At 43.9% G+C, this 17,602-nt stretch overlaps 1 long non-coding RNA gene and 1 other non-coding gene across 2 annotated transcripts in view; both read right to left on the reverse strand.

Annotated features, from left to right (window-relative positions):
- LOC124777090 overlaps window positions 1–17,602 on the reverse strand; it is a 700,755-nt gene that overhangs the window by 102,542 nt on the left and 580,611 nt on the right. The window lies entirely within an intron of this gene.
- Trnat-ugu lies at window positions 17,269–17,342 on the reverse strand. The gene has a single exon. It is a non-coding gene; the product is annotated as a tRNA-Thr (tRNA).

A 17,602-nucleotide genomic window follows, 5' to 3' on the forward strand; every position in this document is an offset into this window, starting at 1 on the left:
CCTATCACACGTAACGATAGTTTAGCCCATACTATGCCGATCCACTTACAAATGAAGCAATGGAAAAATGACTGCCCATGTCTCTCTGTACGAACCCCGAACTCCCTTATTTTGTCCAGAGGGATGTACGCTGCAGCCAGTATAATCAGTCCGCACCATGTCGCTACATAGAGCTGCTTAACTTGCTCACCATCGCTTCGCGGAAAGGCCGCCCACACCCCTCCAAGCGCTTCCGCAACACTACCGACTGACTCACAAGGAACCCCTGCAGTGTGGGGTCGGAAAAAGCCAATGACATTTACGGCATTCGACGCCACACATATTGTCTATCATGCAGCCACAATATTGCCGGCTAATCGCAACAGAGGGCGGGACTGTAGATATGCAATGGTGAGCACAGTACGAGTCTACGGAGCGTAGTTGAAGTGCTTAGGCGACGACGAACTCAACAACAGTACTACAGTGCTTGTGGTGTCGATACAAATCAGAGCAATGGCAACAGTAAACGAAGCAAACATTGCATTTCATCTACATCAACAGTTGCCGAAGTTGACATTTCGTCAGAAAGGAACCCCAGAAATTTCGCAGAATGAGAAAGAAATTGCAGATGAAATATTACCGTTTTTGTAAGACGAGTCATAGGAAAATGTGTTGTCGTATACGCTCGACTGTGCGGTCACTGTAGACGAGAAGTACAACGATGAGGCTGACAATTTACATGAAAAGTACAGTGATGACGGTACGTGGTTAACAAGTGAAATTGATACTGAAACAAATGTCGAGCCGTGTAGTTCATCATCCTCGTCAGACAGGAAGCCACAAATTCCGTCTCCCGTAAAACGTAGTAAAGGACAATCGTTGTCCAAAGAGCGGCTACTGAACATAAATACTTACATGTAAGATCATCCACAGCGTAGTAAAAAATATTTATAAAGCTAATTATGAATAGATTCCGAATACGTCCGCAGCAATATGACTGTGTAGCCCATTGTATTGTATTGTATGTGAACCGGGGACCTAGAAACGATGGAGAGGCTCCGTCCCCGCCGCAGCCGCAGTGGTCCACAACCCCGCGACGACTACCGCAGTCCACGTCACCCCTCCGCCGCCCCACACCGAACCCAGTGTTATGGTGCGGTTCGGCCCCCGGTGGACCCCCCCCCCCCTCCCCCCCCAGGGAACGTCTCACACCAGACGAGTGTAACCCCTTTGTTTGCGTAATAGAGTAATGGAGATGTACGCGTACGTGGAGAACTTGTTTGCGCAGCAATCGCCGACATAGTGTAACTGAGGCGGAAAAAGGGGAACCAGCCCGCATTCGCCGAGACAGGTGGAAAACCGCCTAAAAACCATCCACAGACTGGCCGGTTCACCGGACCGCGACACAAATCCGCCTGGCGGATTCGCGCCAGGGACCAGGCGCTCCTTCCCGCCCGGAAAGCCGTGCGTTAGACCGCACGGCCAAACGGGCGGGCTGTGTAACCCATAAGAAAAACTACGGATGTTCAAGAGATTTTGAATAGATTCCCAATAAGTCCGCAGCAATACGACCGTGTAGCACATAAGAAAACCTACGGATGTTCGAGGGAGGACAGGGCGCACTTGTTGCAAAAACGCCGGCCGGAGTGGCCGTGCGGTTCTAGGCGCTGCTGTCTGGAGCCGAGCGACCGCTTCGGTCGCAGGTTCGAATCCTGCCTCGGGCATGGATGTGTGTGATGTCCTTAGGTTTGTTAGGTTTAAGTAGTTCTATGTTCTAGGGGACTGATGACCTCAGAAGTTAAGTCGCATAGTGCTCAGAGCCATTTTTGTTACAAAAACTGATGTTTGAACGTTTCATGGATGCTCGATACAATGTTCTACGGGATGTGCATGATGGTGACCTACTAAGTTATTCACATGAAACTGCGCGTGACATAAATTACAGAGATTCAAAGGGAAGTTGTGGATGGCTGCACAACTTCAAATAGTGCGACACAATTGGACGACTGCTAATTTCGATGGTAAGTTGTTTATTGTACTGCGAGAAGTTGGAGGTGGTGTCCCCCTACAATTCTTTCTGGTGTGCGTGATCTTCCAAGGGCAGTAGGGAATATTTACGTCACACGGCATAAGAGAACTACTACACTACAATAAATGTATTCGCAATTGCGAGTATGGACTACAGTCAGCTGTATAGAGGAGACGACAACGAAAGGTGTATAATGGAATGACGACAATGAAAATTGTGCAGGACCGGGACTCGAACCTGGATTTCCCGCTCATCGCGAGCGGTCGCCTTACCGTTAGGCCAGTGGCCAGTGATTTTCAACCTTTCAGAATACGCGACCCCTTTACGAGTAAAAATATTCTGACGACCCCCAGAACCATAATAAAAGTGTGATAAAAAGGTATAATTAAAGTACCAAGCGTGAACGTGAGCGAATTTGCAATGTGCTTTCAAAAAACCTTGTCACTTCCGAGAGACATTTATACAATAGCAGATGATGGTCACGAAACATACGATACCAGTCACGCTGCAACTGCTTTCTCCTGCGACTGCAACCATCTGAGCAAGGCTTTGCGACCCACGGGTTGAAAAACGCTGCGTTAGGCTATCCAAGCATCCTCTCGTAAATACAACTATGTTATGAGCACTGCTTTTGGCCAATATCTTGTCAAAATAACTTGCTTTTACTTGATCCCCGGTCTGCGAATAAAAATCATCCCTCCTTTAGAGGGAACTATCACCACTGAAAAGTGTGCGACGTTGCTATTCATATCAGCTGGAAGCACTGGACAAATTCAGCCTCTGGATTTTTTTTCGGGCCTTGTCAACATCTAGTATAGATGTAAGTGTCAGGAAGTCGTTTCTAAAAGTATTTGTATGGGGTGTGGCCATGTATGGAAGTGAAACGTGGACGATAAATAGTTTGGACAAGAAGAGAATAGAAGCTTTCGAAATGTGGTGCTACGAAAGAATTCTGAAGATTAGATGGGTAGATCACATAACTAATGAGGAGGTATTGAATAGAATTAGGGAGAAATTTGTGGCACACCTTGACTAGAAGAAGGGGTCGGTTGGTAGGTCATGTTCTGAGGCATCAAGGGATCACAAATTTAGTATTAGAGGGCAGCGTGAAGGGTAAAAATCGTAGAGGGAGACCAAGAGGTGAATACACTAAGCAGATTCAGAGGGATGTAGGTTGCAGTAGGTACTGGGAGATGAAGAAGCTTGCACAGGATAGAGTAACACGGAGAGCTGCATCAAACCAGTCTCTGGACCGAAGACCACAACAACAACATAAAACAAATAAATTATCGCACTCTCTGCAGCTAGAGCTTAAAGGATAGCCAGCTTCACGATAAGCTCCACGACAGACCGTTTCGTTTTCTGCGATCACGTTCGATCAGTTCTCATCACCCCGTTACACTAATATAATTCTATGCGAATTCTTTAAAATTGGATACCTAGCTGAAAGTTTTACACGTCTGTAACTCCCATGGAGTTCGCCTTCGATCTTGATAGTGCGAACTTTTCTGATCACTGTGGCGTGCCACTTTTCTTTCAATGGTTGTAGAGCACGTTAATGGTTTCGTTTCAACATTTCTTGAACGTTAACGATGTCCATTTTGTGGTGCAATACATACATCGCGTAGAAGGTTGATCTCTGCTCTTCCGGACACTCATTTTCCGCCGCCCTCCTTATGCGTATGGTGCGTCATTGGCAGCTAGTATTTTTCCTGTTATAATTGTTAACACAACACTCTCAAATGAGCCTTACTGAAGACTGAACTTGAGATCTCGCACAGATTCCTTGTCAGACTCAGCCCCACCACCGAGCTTCTACTTAATGGTAAAACCAACAGGAAGCATCCAAGAAAGAAACTACAGAGAGGCACTCAAGAAAAAGACCACCTAGGCACCCCCTTTACTCTGAAAGAATTAGAAGATTCCATCTCCATAATGAAAATTAATAAAGCCGCTGGCCTAGATGATCTACGCCCAGAACAAATAAAAATGCTCGGACCTGTTACCAGACGGTGGTTACTAGATACGATGAACAAATGAATTCTTGAAACGAAAATCCCCAAGACTTGGCGGAAGGCAAATATAGTAGCTATACCAAAACCTGGAAAAAAGAACCACAGACCCTAAAATTTTTTGGCCTATCTCCCTGCTTTGTCAGCTCTATAAAGTCTTAGAAAGAATGATCCTTAACCGCATCTCAGAACATGTAGACAAGAATATAATTAAAGAGCAAGCAGGATTCCGCCCAGGAAGGTCATGCTGCGGACAAATCCTCAACCTTACACAGTATATAGAAGATGGATACGAGCGGAAACAAATTACAGGTGCAGCCTTTATCGACCTTACAGCAGCTTACGACACCATAAACCATAGTAAGTTAATATCAAAAATATATAACACCACAAAAGACTACCGACTGGCGCAATTCATCCAGTGCCTGTTGCAGAACAGACGGTATTTTGTCACGCTGCTGTCGAAGAAGAGCCGATGGCGGACCCAGAAAAACGGCCTACCTCAAGGTAGCGTCCTCGCCCCATTGCTGTATAATATTTATACCAATGACCAACCGATCAGCATGGACGCTCGCTCCTTCATCTATGCAGACGATACAGTCGTTGCCACCCAGGGAAAAACCTTTGAAGAGGTAGAAAGTAAATTAACTTTAGCGATTGAAAAGCTGGGTGACTATTACGATAATAACCACGTCAGGCCAAACCCAGCAAAAACCCAGGTCTGTGCTTTTCACCTACTTAATAAGGAAGCAAGGAGGAAACTCAACATAAGCTGGAAGGGACAACATCTATCTCACTGCGACACACCAAAATATCTTGGGATTAAACTTGACCGTGCTCTCACCTACAAGGAACACTGTTTGGCCACAAATATGAAAGTGAGTGCCAGGAACAACATCATCCACAAGCTAACAAATAGCAGATGGGGAGCGCAACCTACAGTTCTCCGCACGTCAGCTTTAGCTTTATGTTTCTCCACTGCGGAGCACTCGGCACCCGTTTGGCAAAATTCCACCCACGCTGAACAAGTAAATATAGCATTGAATGAGACTGGACGCATCGTGACAGGATGCCTCCGCCCAACTCCCACAAAGCAGCTGTACCACCTCATGGGCATAGCCCCGCCAGACATCAGAAGAAGGACTGCCGCAGAAATCGAGAAACATAAACAGGAGACAGATCCCAGGCATCCAATGTTCGGATACAATCTTCAACCTCGCCGACTTAAATCAAGGAAGAGTTTCCTACGAACAACTGAAGCAACTCTTTTATCGCCTAGAGCACGACGAGAAGAACTGTGGTAAAATGTGGACCCAGGAAGACCAGGTAATAGCCCCAGGGGAGAACCCACAGCTGGCTCTGAACTCCCATATACGACCTGGAAAGCCCGGAATAGACTACGAACAGGCGTATCAAGATGCAGAGCAAACTTGGAAAAATGGGGCTACATCAGTGCAGATGAGCCCTGCCAGTGTGGAGAACAGCAAGACCCACAACACCTACTGGTCTGCAGGAAACTAAACAACCCGTGTTCGACTCAAGACCTATTTGAAGCAAATGACAAGGCTATTCAAGCTGCAGTGTATTGCGCTTCACGTGGGATATGAAAATCGCTCTGTTTCGCATCCTTAGCGCTTATCATTATATTTTACATACTTTTCTATATTATTGTAGTTAATTTACCTTATAACCATGTATTATTGTATTATAACTGCTTCTCTTGCATTGTAATATAATCTTTTTTTTGTAAAATAGTGATGTCTTGGATACGATAAATAAATAAATAAACCGAGCTGTGGCCCGCAGTTGCCTCTCGGCAAAGTTCCCACTTCACAGCAGACACACGTTTCCACACAGTCCAGTCACATCTGACACGTAGAGGATGCGACTGCTGTCCCAGCGGTATGAGGAAACAGATTCCCCTTCCTCCACCGCTACTTCGTTATGCACGCACCGGAGGCGCTTGGCTGCGATGTGGTAATCTAAGTTTGCGCCTTGGGAAACCCCTGCACCCGGCTGTAATAGTATGACACACGCGACTCTGCGGTTTCGCTCCCTCACAGCGACCAGAACTGTCTAGAGGAAGCAGTTAGAATTGCCAGGCCAAGAGAGAAACAGAAAGCAGTACCCAGAGACAGCACTAACATCCGCATCACATTACAACGTATCGTGGAGGGCACATCGTGTAAGATTGTCATTCACCGCACCTCAGCCTGCTTTTCCAGTACCAGTTACTAACGGAGGGCGGAAATAACACAGGTTACAATACGTATGGCTTACCTAAAATTCGCGAATTCTACCTTCGCCATATACAGGCATAGGTGAGCTACACAAGCAGTGGGCGAGAAAGTAGTTAAAGATGAGATGGCGGATATGATACTGCGAGAAGAATTTGACAAGAACACTGAAGGACCTCCGTCGAAAAAAGGCTGCTGAATTAGCCGACATTCCCTCTCAATCATTGCCATTCCTGGGAGAGCCAGTCGTGACAAAACTATTCAGTCCTTTGTACAAGATATCTGAGACATGTCGAACACAGACTTCGAGAAAAAGGTTTGAAAATCATTCCAAACAAGGTAGGTGCTGATGTGTGCCAATATTATCGAACTATCAGTTAAATTCGTAATTATTACAAAATAATTACACAAATTATGGAAAAACTTGTAGAGGTCTCGGGGAAGATCAGTTTGGTTTTCGGAAAAATGTAGGCACACTCGAGGCATCACTGATCCTATAACAGTATCCTGGAAGATAGGTTACGGAAAGGCAATTCTATGTTTAAAGCATTTGTAGATTTACAGAAAGTTTTTGACATTGGTGATCGGAATACACACTTCGAAATTCTGAAGGTAACAATACTAAAATACTGGGAGGGAGAGAAAAGTTACAACTTGTACAGAAACCAGACGGATCTTAGGTCGTGAAAGGGAAGCAGAATAGAGGAGGGAGAGTGGGAGCATCGTAGCCTGTTCTTCATCTTTTCTTTCCCCTGGCTTTATCCCGTCTGGTATCGGTTCCGCCACCTGTCTGTATGTTTCGTATTTTAACTGTTTTCGGCCGTAACCGACATATAGGAAGTTTCCATCTCGATTCTGGTCAAAACCAGGAAGATGGCGTAGTAAATCGCCGAAACTGGTAGTCAAATAAAGTAAGTTTAGACGGTTGATATGTGTTTGATTTGACATCCTGTGTCGAACAGCCGAGTCCCGCAACCATCTCTAAAAAGATGGACATACAGAGACTAATCGAACATTTCCGTTACAGCCGCTCCCCCATGTCATTCAGTCTGTACAGTGACGAAGCGGTAAAGGAAGCCAAAGGACCAAGAAATACAAACTTCGAGATTTGCCCATGACATTGTAATTCTGTCATTGATAGCTAAGGATTTGAAACAGCAGTTAAATAAAGTCAATGGTCTCTTTAAAAGAGCTTATAAGATAAAAATCAACAAAAGTACAAGAAAAATAACGGAATGTACTGAAGAGATAAACAGTCTTGGATGCAAAACAGGCTTTATTATTTTATATTTTGCCAAAAATACTTTTCGCCTTGTTTAACGCACCTTCAGATGGGCCTACAAAGAAAAATACAAACTTTTTTTAGAAAATGGTATCACCCCGACTTAGTAAAACTTTGGACAACCAAGGAAGATGTAAAAACCAGCGTACAGGCATCACGTGTGTTAAACACGTATGTTGTTCATGCAAATATCTTAGCATGCAAACACCGCTGTCAATATCTTAACAATATTTCGTGGTGTCCCTTGAAATAAAAATAAATGGGATGTAATAATCGAAAATATTCAGAAGCTAGTTTCTGATCTTGTCCGTCAAAGACACCAGTAAACACGACAGAAATATTTTCAAATCACTGGTATAAAATAGCGTTGAGTACACGGCAAGTACCGAGCGAGGTGGTGCAGTGGTTAGCACACTGGCCTCGCATTCGGGAGGACGACGGTTCAATCCCGTCTCCAGCCATCCTGATTTAGGTTTTCCGTGATTTCCCTAAATCGTTTCAGGCAAATGCCGGGATGGTTCCTTTGAAAGGGCACGGCCGATATCCTTCCCCATCCTTCCCTAACCCGAGCTTGCGCTCCGTCTCTAATGACCTCGTTGTCGACGGGACGTTAATCAACACTAACCTAACCTAACCTACACAGCAAGTCACGTTTCATATATATAAAAAGCCTCAGCGAGTAGTTGCCCTTGTTGAGTTTTAAGAGACTTCGTGCAGTGCCCTTTTACAATACAATGAACCAAAATGGCATTCAAGGCGAGTAGTCTGCGTATGCCTCTAAGTTACGCCCTGAGAAGGAGGCAGCAGATTACCTTGTAAATTACATGGCGCATTTCAAATGACACGAAAGACGGAATCAGGCCTACAGAAATGCATCAGAAAATGTAAACATGTAAAAAGCACCTCTTCCGCGGGATGGACGTGTGAGTAGTTTTATCTGCAAATATCAGTATTAAGCACAAGTACACTCATGATGAGCAGCCGAGCTGGTTTAAGTATCTAAATTCAGGCGTTTACCTACTCGAATGCAATGAGTGTCTAGTTCCGCACACTAGCCAGACGCAGAACTTTTAAAGCCAGGTTTCATGAACATCTGTTGAACAAGAAACTCGAAGTGAAATACAACTCGGCCTTCGCAGAACATCCTAAGGCCGATGGACATGCAGCCCTTACGCTACAGAATTTAAAAAACCTCCGTTACGCCCAAAAAGGCAAAAAACTGAATATTTTAGAACAAACAGAAATAGCCATACATGTAGAAAAACAGGCAGAAGATTACTAAACGATCATCTGGTCGGAAAGAATCAAATGTACTTTGATTCCATGAGACTCCTATTTTAGCGTAAGTAGTTAACGCCTGGATTTCACCGTTTCGGGGGGTGCCATCTCGTGCTTTTTTGCTCCAGTGCACTGGATTGTTATTTAGATACGCTCGTACTTTATCTGATGCGCTATGCTTTTTATTGTGAAATATATAGCTGATACTGGCCTATTTGAAATCCCATATTATGTATTCTTTTATCTCTATATTTTATCCAACTTTACGTTCTTAACACCATGTGCTTTAATGAAGTGTGTTTTGAGAGTTATCCTAACATTCAGATGCTTTATTACTGCTTCTGACTATTTTTGGGCTTCTAGTTACCGTGGGACGCGTTTCCAGTATACCTGTATCGTAACTTTTCATTTGGTGCGCGGCATAGGTGTATTTCGATTAATCCACAAAAAATTATCTTTCAAGGTTCTTTCGTACACTTTTACTCCCCTGCGCTCTAATAGTATGTGTTTCACATATTTTAATTTTTAAATCATTAGTCATCCCCTGTTCATTAAAATCCACTTCCATAAGCATATTATTTATATTTTAATAAGGAATGTTATTAGTTTTCCATTTTTTTGTAACTTATCACTATGTTTGGTTGTTAAAATAACTCTGCCCTAATTATGCCCGTTGCGCCATCTGCTGTGAGCGACGCAAGCTAACTAATATCTCTTATAGTTCAATACCCTGTAGCATTTGCGCAGACAGAACATACACAACGGCATTTCTTGCATGTTTACATTTTGTGAAGCATTTCTGTAGGTCTGATCCCGTTTCTGGTGTCCTTTGAAATGCGCCATATAATCTGCGACGTAACCAGCTGCCTCCTCCTTTTTCAGTAAGTAACCTAGAGGTATAAACAGATTACTCGCCTTGAATGCAATTTTGGTTAGGTTAGGTTAGTGTGTTTAACGTCCCGTCGACAACGAGGTCATTAAAGACGGAGCGCAAGCTCGGGTTAGGGAAGGATTGGGAAGGAAATCGGCCGTGCCCTTTCAGAGGAACCATCCCGGCATTTGCCTGAAACGATTTAGGGAAATCACGGAAAACCTAAATCAGGATGGCTGGAGACGGGATTGAACCGTCGTCCTCCCGAATGCGAGTCCAGTGTGGTACCACTGCGCCACCTCACTCGGTCAATGCAATTTTGGCTATCTTTTGGTCCGCTTTATTTTGGTCCGCTTTATTTTGGTCCGCTTTATTTTAAAAGGGCACTTCGCGAAGTCTCTTAAAACTCGACAAGGGCCACTACCCCCTGGGGCTTTTTGTATATCTGAAACGTGGCTCCTGAATATTTTCGTTTATTATATCTCATTTATTTTTATTTCAAGGGACACCAAGCAATGTTTTTATGATATTGACATCGGTGTTCGCCTGATAATACATTTGCATGGACGGCAACATACGTGTTTAATACCTGTTATGCTAGTAGGTTCAAAATGGCTCTGAGCACTATGGGACTTAACAACTGAGGTCATCAGTCTATGCTAGTAGGTTGGTTTTAAAATTTCCCCAGGTAGCCCGATGATTTACTAAAACTGGGTCATGTCATTTTCTAGGAAAAGCTTGTATTTGACTTTGTAGGCTAGTCTGAAGATGCCTTAAACAAAACGAGTTATCGGCAAAATATCAAATAGTAAAGGCTGTTTTGCAGTCAGGACTGTTTATTTCTTCAATAGGTTTAGCACTAGTTGCTGTGCCAGACTGCCATGAAATGGAAAAAATTCTGTAGCGGAACGCAGTCAAATCAGAGAGAGCTGAAGGAATTAGATTACGGAATGAGACATTAAAAGTGGTAGATGAGTTTTGCTTTTTTGTGCAGCAAAATATCCGATGATGTCCGATGTAGAGATGATAAAAAATGCAGATTGGCAACAAGAAGAAAAGCTTATCTGAAAAAGAATTATTTCTGAAGGTATTTGTATGGACTGTAGCCTTAAACGAGAGTGAACCGTGGGAAGATGACCAGTTCAGACAAGAAGAGAATGAAAATTTTAAAATGGGTGCTACAGAGGAATGCTGAAGTTTAGGTGGGAAAATCGAGTTGCTAATGAGGAGGTACTGATTCTAATTGGAAAAAAGAAGTTCGTTGAACAACTTAGCTAAAAGAAGGGTAGGACACATCCCGAGGCATCAAGAAATCTTCAGTTTCGTAATGATGGATGGGATGGGTGGGGGGGGGGGGGAGGTGGCAGATTGTAAAGAGAGGCCAAGGTATGAATACAGTAAGCAGATTCAGGAGGATGTAGGTTGCAGTAGTTACTAGGAGATGAAGAGGATTGCACAGGACAGAATATATGAAGAGCAACATCAAACATGTCATCGGACTGAAAACAACGAGAACAATAAAAACTTACGTAGGAGGAAGCAATATGTCGGCTGACTCTTATAGGAAGTACGCTCACGGAATTTTAACAGTAAACCATCCCGTGGCGCTCAGTGCCTCTCTTGTAGCGTCTGCTACTTAATTTGTATGAGCACTTGCATGACGCTTTTCCATTTACTAACCGATGAAACGCGCTGCTTTTCTTCGATTCTTCTCTATTTTCTCTATCAATCGAACCCAAAGGTCACAGACTAAGAGCAAAACTTAAGACTTGGTCGAACAAGGGTTTTGTATGCTGCATGCTGTAATAGGATACCCTTTTCTAACATAACCTTTTTCTATAGTAGTAGCCGATACCAGGATTAATCCCGAATCTGGTATGGGTGAACATTCTCGGCTCTTTCACTAAAAGAATTTCATTTGATTTTGTATACAATGTATTATATATCAGACCAAAATGTATAAAAAGAAATTAATTTGTTACACTCTGTATGTACGGTTAAAATTATTCCTCTTTTAGAAATCTCTGGTATATTAAAATTCATATTATTAATTGCACAATCTGACGATAATTATTAAATTTATTTCTGGATTCATTTATAAAATAATTTTATGACTTGGTGATGATTCTTCTTTTGTCAAGAAAGTATGTAAACTCTTTGGAATACGGTGACTTCCGCAGAAAGTAAGTAGTAGTGGGCATGCCTCTGATAGAGACAGACGTATTTATTTGATCGACACTATCAATGTGATCTGGAATATTAGGTGGAAATTGTAAAAACGGTGTGATATCTAATAATGTCACAAAGAATAAAATCCAAGAAATATACAGGCAAATCTTCATCAGTTATTTAGTCATCAGGAACTCACAAAATTTCAACCACAAGAGTATACCCCTACACGCAAGACTTGGAGCCAACAACAAAAGAAAGTGAAGATAAGTAAAATGTTTTTCTTTTGTAGATCTTACGCCTCTCGAAGCTTTTGAAACTAATGAAGACACTAAGAAAAATTTAATAGTGATGTGTGGGACGGTAAGGTTACAATGCCTTTCCCACGATTAGTTTTGTGTGTTGATTCCACTCGACATCGTTTCGTACATACCGTATTAGATATTTAATGGAGATTACTGTTTCCGGTACGTTTTCGACAATCATGTAATGATACGGCAGTAGGTCTTTCCGTTTCGTTAGTTAGTTTCATTTACCGTGGATAATTTTGCACGATATATTGTATTGATGTGGAACGAGTCATTTTACATTCACATCGCAAATTAATTTGTAAAATATGGCTATATACTAAACACTCACTAGCTTTTTTATTTAATTTTTTAACATACGCCGACGGGGTGGCCAAGCGGTTTTAGGCGCTACAGTCTGGAACCGCGCGACCACTACGGTCGCAGGTTCGAATCCTGCCTTGGGCATGGGTGTGTGTGATGTCCTTAGGTTAGTTAGGTTTAAATAATTCTAAGTTCTAGGGGACTGATGACCTCAGAAGTTAAGTCCCATAGTGCTCAGAGCCATTTGAACTTTTTGTTTTTTTTTTTTTTGTTTTTTTAACATACAGATGTGAGTGAGTAATTCCTACCCATCACCTTTCACACATTTCAACAATAGAAATTCTTGTACGGAGCAGAAGGAGTTATAAAGGAGAAAACTTTTCAGTTTGTTTTCAAATTTTGCTTTGCTGAGTGTCAAACATTTTATATCCCCGGGCGAGTGATAAAAAGTTTTTGGTTGCACCATTATGCACCCATCTTTGTGCTAAATATAATCTTCATCTGGCAAACGAATGACATTTTTCGTTCTGGCTGTAATTATGAACTTCATTGTTTCTTTTGAACTGCAATGGGTTATTTACAACAAACTTCATGAGGGAATGGATATATTGTGAAGCAGTAGTCAGAATACTGAACCCTTTACACAAATGTGTAAGACGATCAAGGGTGAGCACAACATATTATTCTTACAGCTCGTTTTTGAGCTACGAAGACTTTCTTTCTTAAAGATGAGTTTATACGCAATGTGTTACCGTTGTTTATGTTGTGGGTCAACTCGCGATACATGTTGCAAGCTTCGACTCTCTGCATATGCTGGTACATTTCGCAATCATTTTTGTACGTTCTGATTTCCCTATATAAAACAGCAGAACGAACGGTCAACCGTAGACAAAGAGAAGCCAGCTACATTTTAACTTACTCTTACAGCAATTCTGTGCTCTAAACGGGAATGTGGAATCTAGGAGCTTAAGGGCAGTATAAAAGACACTCCTTGTGAATAGTTTAAGAGAAGTAACTGCGACGAAAACAGGCAGTAATACGTGTCTTCAAAATAAAACAGTCATAAATAAAAAAGTATACCGAAACGAGAGAAAATTGGTCACGCCCCTAGAATACTACTATTTCTATAGCATTTTAATGATTTCATACTCTTGAAATCGATTGGACATTAATTTCCCATCAAGACAAATTATATGGTGCAACTGCAGGGAAGAACTGACATTGTTCCTGGAATAAACAAAACAGCTGACAAAGAAAAAGCATGGTTCGTAACCGAATGGAGTCCCTGAAAAATAAACAAACAAGCATTAAATGAGTCTTCAGGAAAGGTTCACAAGCTTTTGATAATGCTTGGCATTGGCACCGTCGGAATGTTGACCTATCCGAAATGAAAACAAGATAAAATCAAATAAAGCTGGAAATAACAGATGCCAAAGTTTAAACAATTTAATCACATTATATGACTTATGCCACGTCGGCACAGTGAATGTTGCAAAATTAAAGTATAGTGAAAAAATGACGTATTAAACAAATCACAGCACTTTGGACCGGACCACCGAGAAAGAAGTTACACTGATTTTCAAACGAGTGAGATACTGATCTCTTACGTATTTGTAGCAACTTGTTTCCAACAATTACGAAGCCAAGTAAATGTTTGCCCGCCAAGTGCCAAACAAACATTTGTACAGGTTTCAGGGAACACAGAATTGGGAATACAGCAAGCGACAATCAATGTAAAGAATTGCCGTATATAAAGTACTATTTGCTGTCAGAATGATGCCTTTACTCAGTGGGAGAGTATGCCACGTTTCTGAAATTTCCTGGCGGATTAATGCCATGTTATGGACCAGTAGTGGGTCCTGGAACCTTATGATTTACGGGCAATGCTCTTACTGGCTGAGCTACCCAGGTACAACCCAAGACGCGCCCTCACTTCTTCCAGTTTCTCTCTCCAGGTTTTACAGAAGTTCTCCTGCACACCTCGCTGGATCGGCGTTGCTTCAAGAAATGTAGTTCCAGGTTGTAGTCCCGGTCCAGCTTGCAGTTTTAATCAGCCCGCAAATATCCATTCCAGTTGTATTTATCTAAGCCGTACACCACCGTTATAATCAAGTCACATACTTCCCCGCAGCCGAGGTCACTAAAGCGGATGGGCACCGACTGCGCGCGGAAAGGTAAATCTCTGGCAAGCATCTGTGGAACGAAACTGCTGAGGTCATCGGTGCCTCGGCTTTCACACTGCTTAATCTAACTTAAACTAACTTGCGCTAAGGATAACACACACACCCATGCCCGAGGGAGGACTCGAACCTCCGACGGGGGGAGCAGCGCGAACCGTGGCAAGACACGGCTACCCTGAGCGGTGGCGCGGGAAGGTTCACTGTTTGACCGACAACGCGAGAGAAGATTCGGCATCACCTTAGCAAAAACGTCGGCTGCGCGCGATGGTGTATGTTGTAAACAGGTCGACTGCGCGCGAGTGTTTTGTTTGCTAATTGGTAAAGTTTGTACTGAACTGTTGGTAGCACTGCCGCTTACTCCGAGTGCTCCATTGCCTGTTCCCGTTCCTACTCCTCCCCTATGTGACTGCGTTCTCTCATCGATCATCAGCAGCAGCAGCAGCACAATACTACACCGCACACGCTTCTATTACACTCACATACACCCCACAAATACACACACGACTGTACTCTCATATATCCGCAAGGAAAGAGGCCAATGCGGTCGGAAGAAGAACATCCTTTCCGACTAGTGGCTGATTTCACCCCCTAGGATTCCACGCCAACATTGCCATCCGGCATTTACATTTTTTGCATATTTCTCATTGAATAAATAAGTATTCGTACTTACTGGTTTGCGCTATGATGCTAATACTGAACTTGGAGATGATTTGTGCCCTCTGGAACACTCCCCGCAGCTCAGAAAGACACGGTTTCAGCGAGGTACTAGCTACCTCTGCGGTTCTTCTGGCACGAAACAGAAATGTGGGTAGCTTCTGAGCAGTCCAAACTTCTAGTGTGTGGCTAGACTAACGGATCGCATGTGAAGAGTCAGAAACACGATTCTGAACTGCGGGGAGGAGGGCTATCGCACTTTGTGGGCCAGAGGAAAACGGAGTGACGACTTGTGTTTGGTATGCTAAGAAGAGTGCAGTTAGAACGACTGGGGTCGGAGGGTCTAATAGCGGCCGTGGTCCTGTTTGCCTTGGGTCGTGTCCTGGAGTGATGGCCGCACGCCAACATCCTCCCAGAAGCCTCTGCACGGCGGTTGCGCAGCCAGCAGGGGCGAGGTGGTCTTCCGTGTGTGCGACGTGGCCGGCATCTGCGGTCACCCGTTCGACAACCAATAGGAAGCCTGTGGATGTGGGACGTCGTCCTATTAAAGGCATCAATCTTCACTCTACACCCACATCTACATCTACACTGAAGCACCAAAGGAACTGGTATAGGCATGCGTATTCAAATACAAAGAAATGTAAACAGGAAGAATACGACGCTGCGGTCGGTAACGCCTACGTAATACAAAAAGTGTCTGCCGCAGTTGTTAGATCGGTTACTGCTGCAACAATGACAGGTTATCAAGAATTAATTGAGTTTGAACATGGTGTCATAGTCGGTGCACGAGCTATGGGACACACCATCTCCGAGGTAGCGATGGAGTGGGCATTTTTCAGTACGACCATTTCAGTTGTTCAGATGTGTGTGAATTCCTAAGGGACCAAAATGCTGAGGTCATCGGCGCTAGACTTACACACTACTTAAAGTAATTTAACCTAACTTATGCTAAGAACAACATACACACCCGAGGGAGGACTCAAATCTCCGACGGGAGGGGCCGCACAATCCGAGACATGGCGCCTCAAACCTCACGGCCAATCAGCGCGGCTACGACTACTAAACGAGTGTACCGTGAATACCAGGAATCCGGTAAAACGCCGCGCGGGATTAGCCGTGCGGTCTGAGGCGCTGCAGTCATTGACTGTGCGGCTGGTCCCGACGGAGGTTCGAGTCCTCCCTCGGGCATGGGTGTGTGTGTTTGTCCTTACGATAATTTAGGTTAAGTAGTGTGTAAGCTTAGGGACTGATGACCTTAGCAGTTAAGTCCAACAAGATTTCACAAACATTTCAACATTTTGAATCCGGTAAAACATCAAATCTCCGACATCTCTACGGCCTGATAGAATGGGACCAACGACGACTGAAGAGAATCGTTCAACGTGACAGAAGTGCAACCCTTCCGCAAATTGCTGCAGATTTCAGTGCTGGGCCATCAATAAGTGTCAGCGTGCGAACCATTCAACATCATCGATATGGGCTTCCGGAGCCGAAGGCCCTCTCGTGTACCCTTGATGACTGCACGACACAAAGCTTTACGCCTCGTCTGAGCCCGTAAACACCGAGGTTGGACTGTTAATGACTGGAAACATGTTGCCTGGTCGCTCGAGTCTCGTTTCTAACTGTATCGAGCGGGTGGTGGTGGACGAGTATGGAGACAACTTCATAAATCCAAGGACCCTGCATGCCAGCATGGGACTGTTACAGCTGGTGGAGGCTCTGCAGTGATGTGGCGCGTGCAGTTGGAGTGATGTGGGACTCCTGATACGTCTAGATATGACTCTGACAGGTGACACGTATGCACGGATCCTGTCTGACCACCTGCATCCATTCACGTATAAAGCTGGTATCTGTATAGATACCATTGGTGATCTTGCAGCTCTCGAAGAATGAAATTGTAACTAAATCCAGACCTTTAGTTGCTTACAGGCGTTGATCAATATCACGGGGAGAGTTGAAAAATGTGTGCCCCGACCGGGACTCGAACCCGGGACGTCCTGCTTACACGGCAGACGCTCTATCCGACTGAGCCACCGAGGACAAAGAGGGTAGCGAGACTGCAGGGATTTATCTCTGGCACGCTCTCCCCGTGAGACCCACACTTTCCAACTTTCTGCCCACTCACTACGTTTGTAGTGCCCCTGCCTACCATACTCATTATTCGCGGCAGTCAATCTTCCGATTCCCGTAAGAGTTCGGGCAATGTGAGTGCATCCGCACTGAAGAAGATCATTGGCCGGTAAGTCTTGTCTATATGAAGCTAGTATCTGTACAGATACCATTGGTGGTCTTGCAGCTCT

This window comes from Schistocerca piceifrons, chromosome 2 (assembly GCF_021461385.2).
Source record: "Schistocerca piceifrons isolate TAMUIC-IGC-003096 chromosome 2, iqSchPice1.1, whole genome shotgun sequence".
NCBI lineage: Eukaryota > Metazoa > Arthropoda > Insecta > Orthoptera > Acrididae > Schistocerca > Schistocerca piceifrons.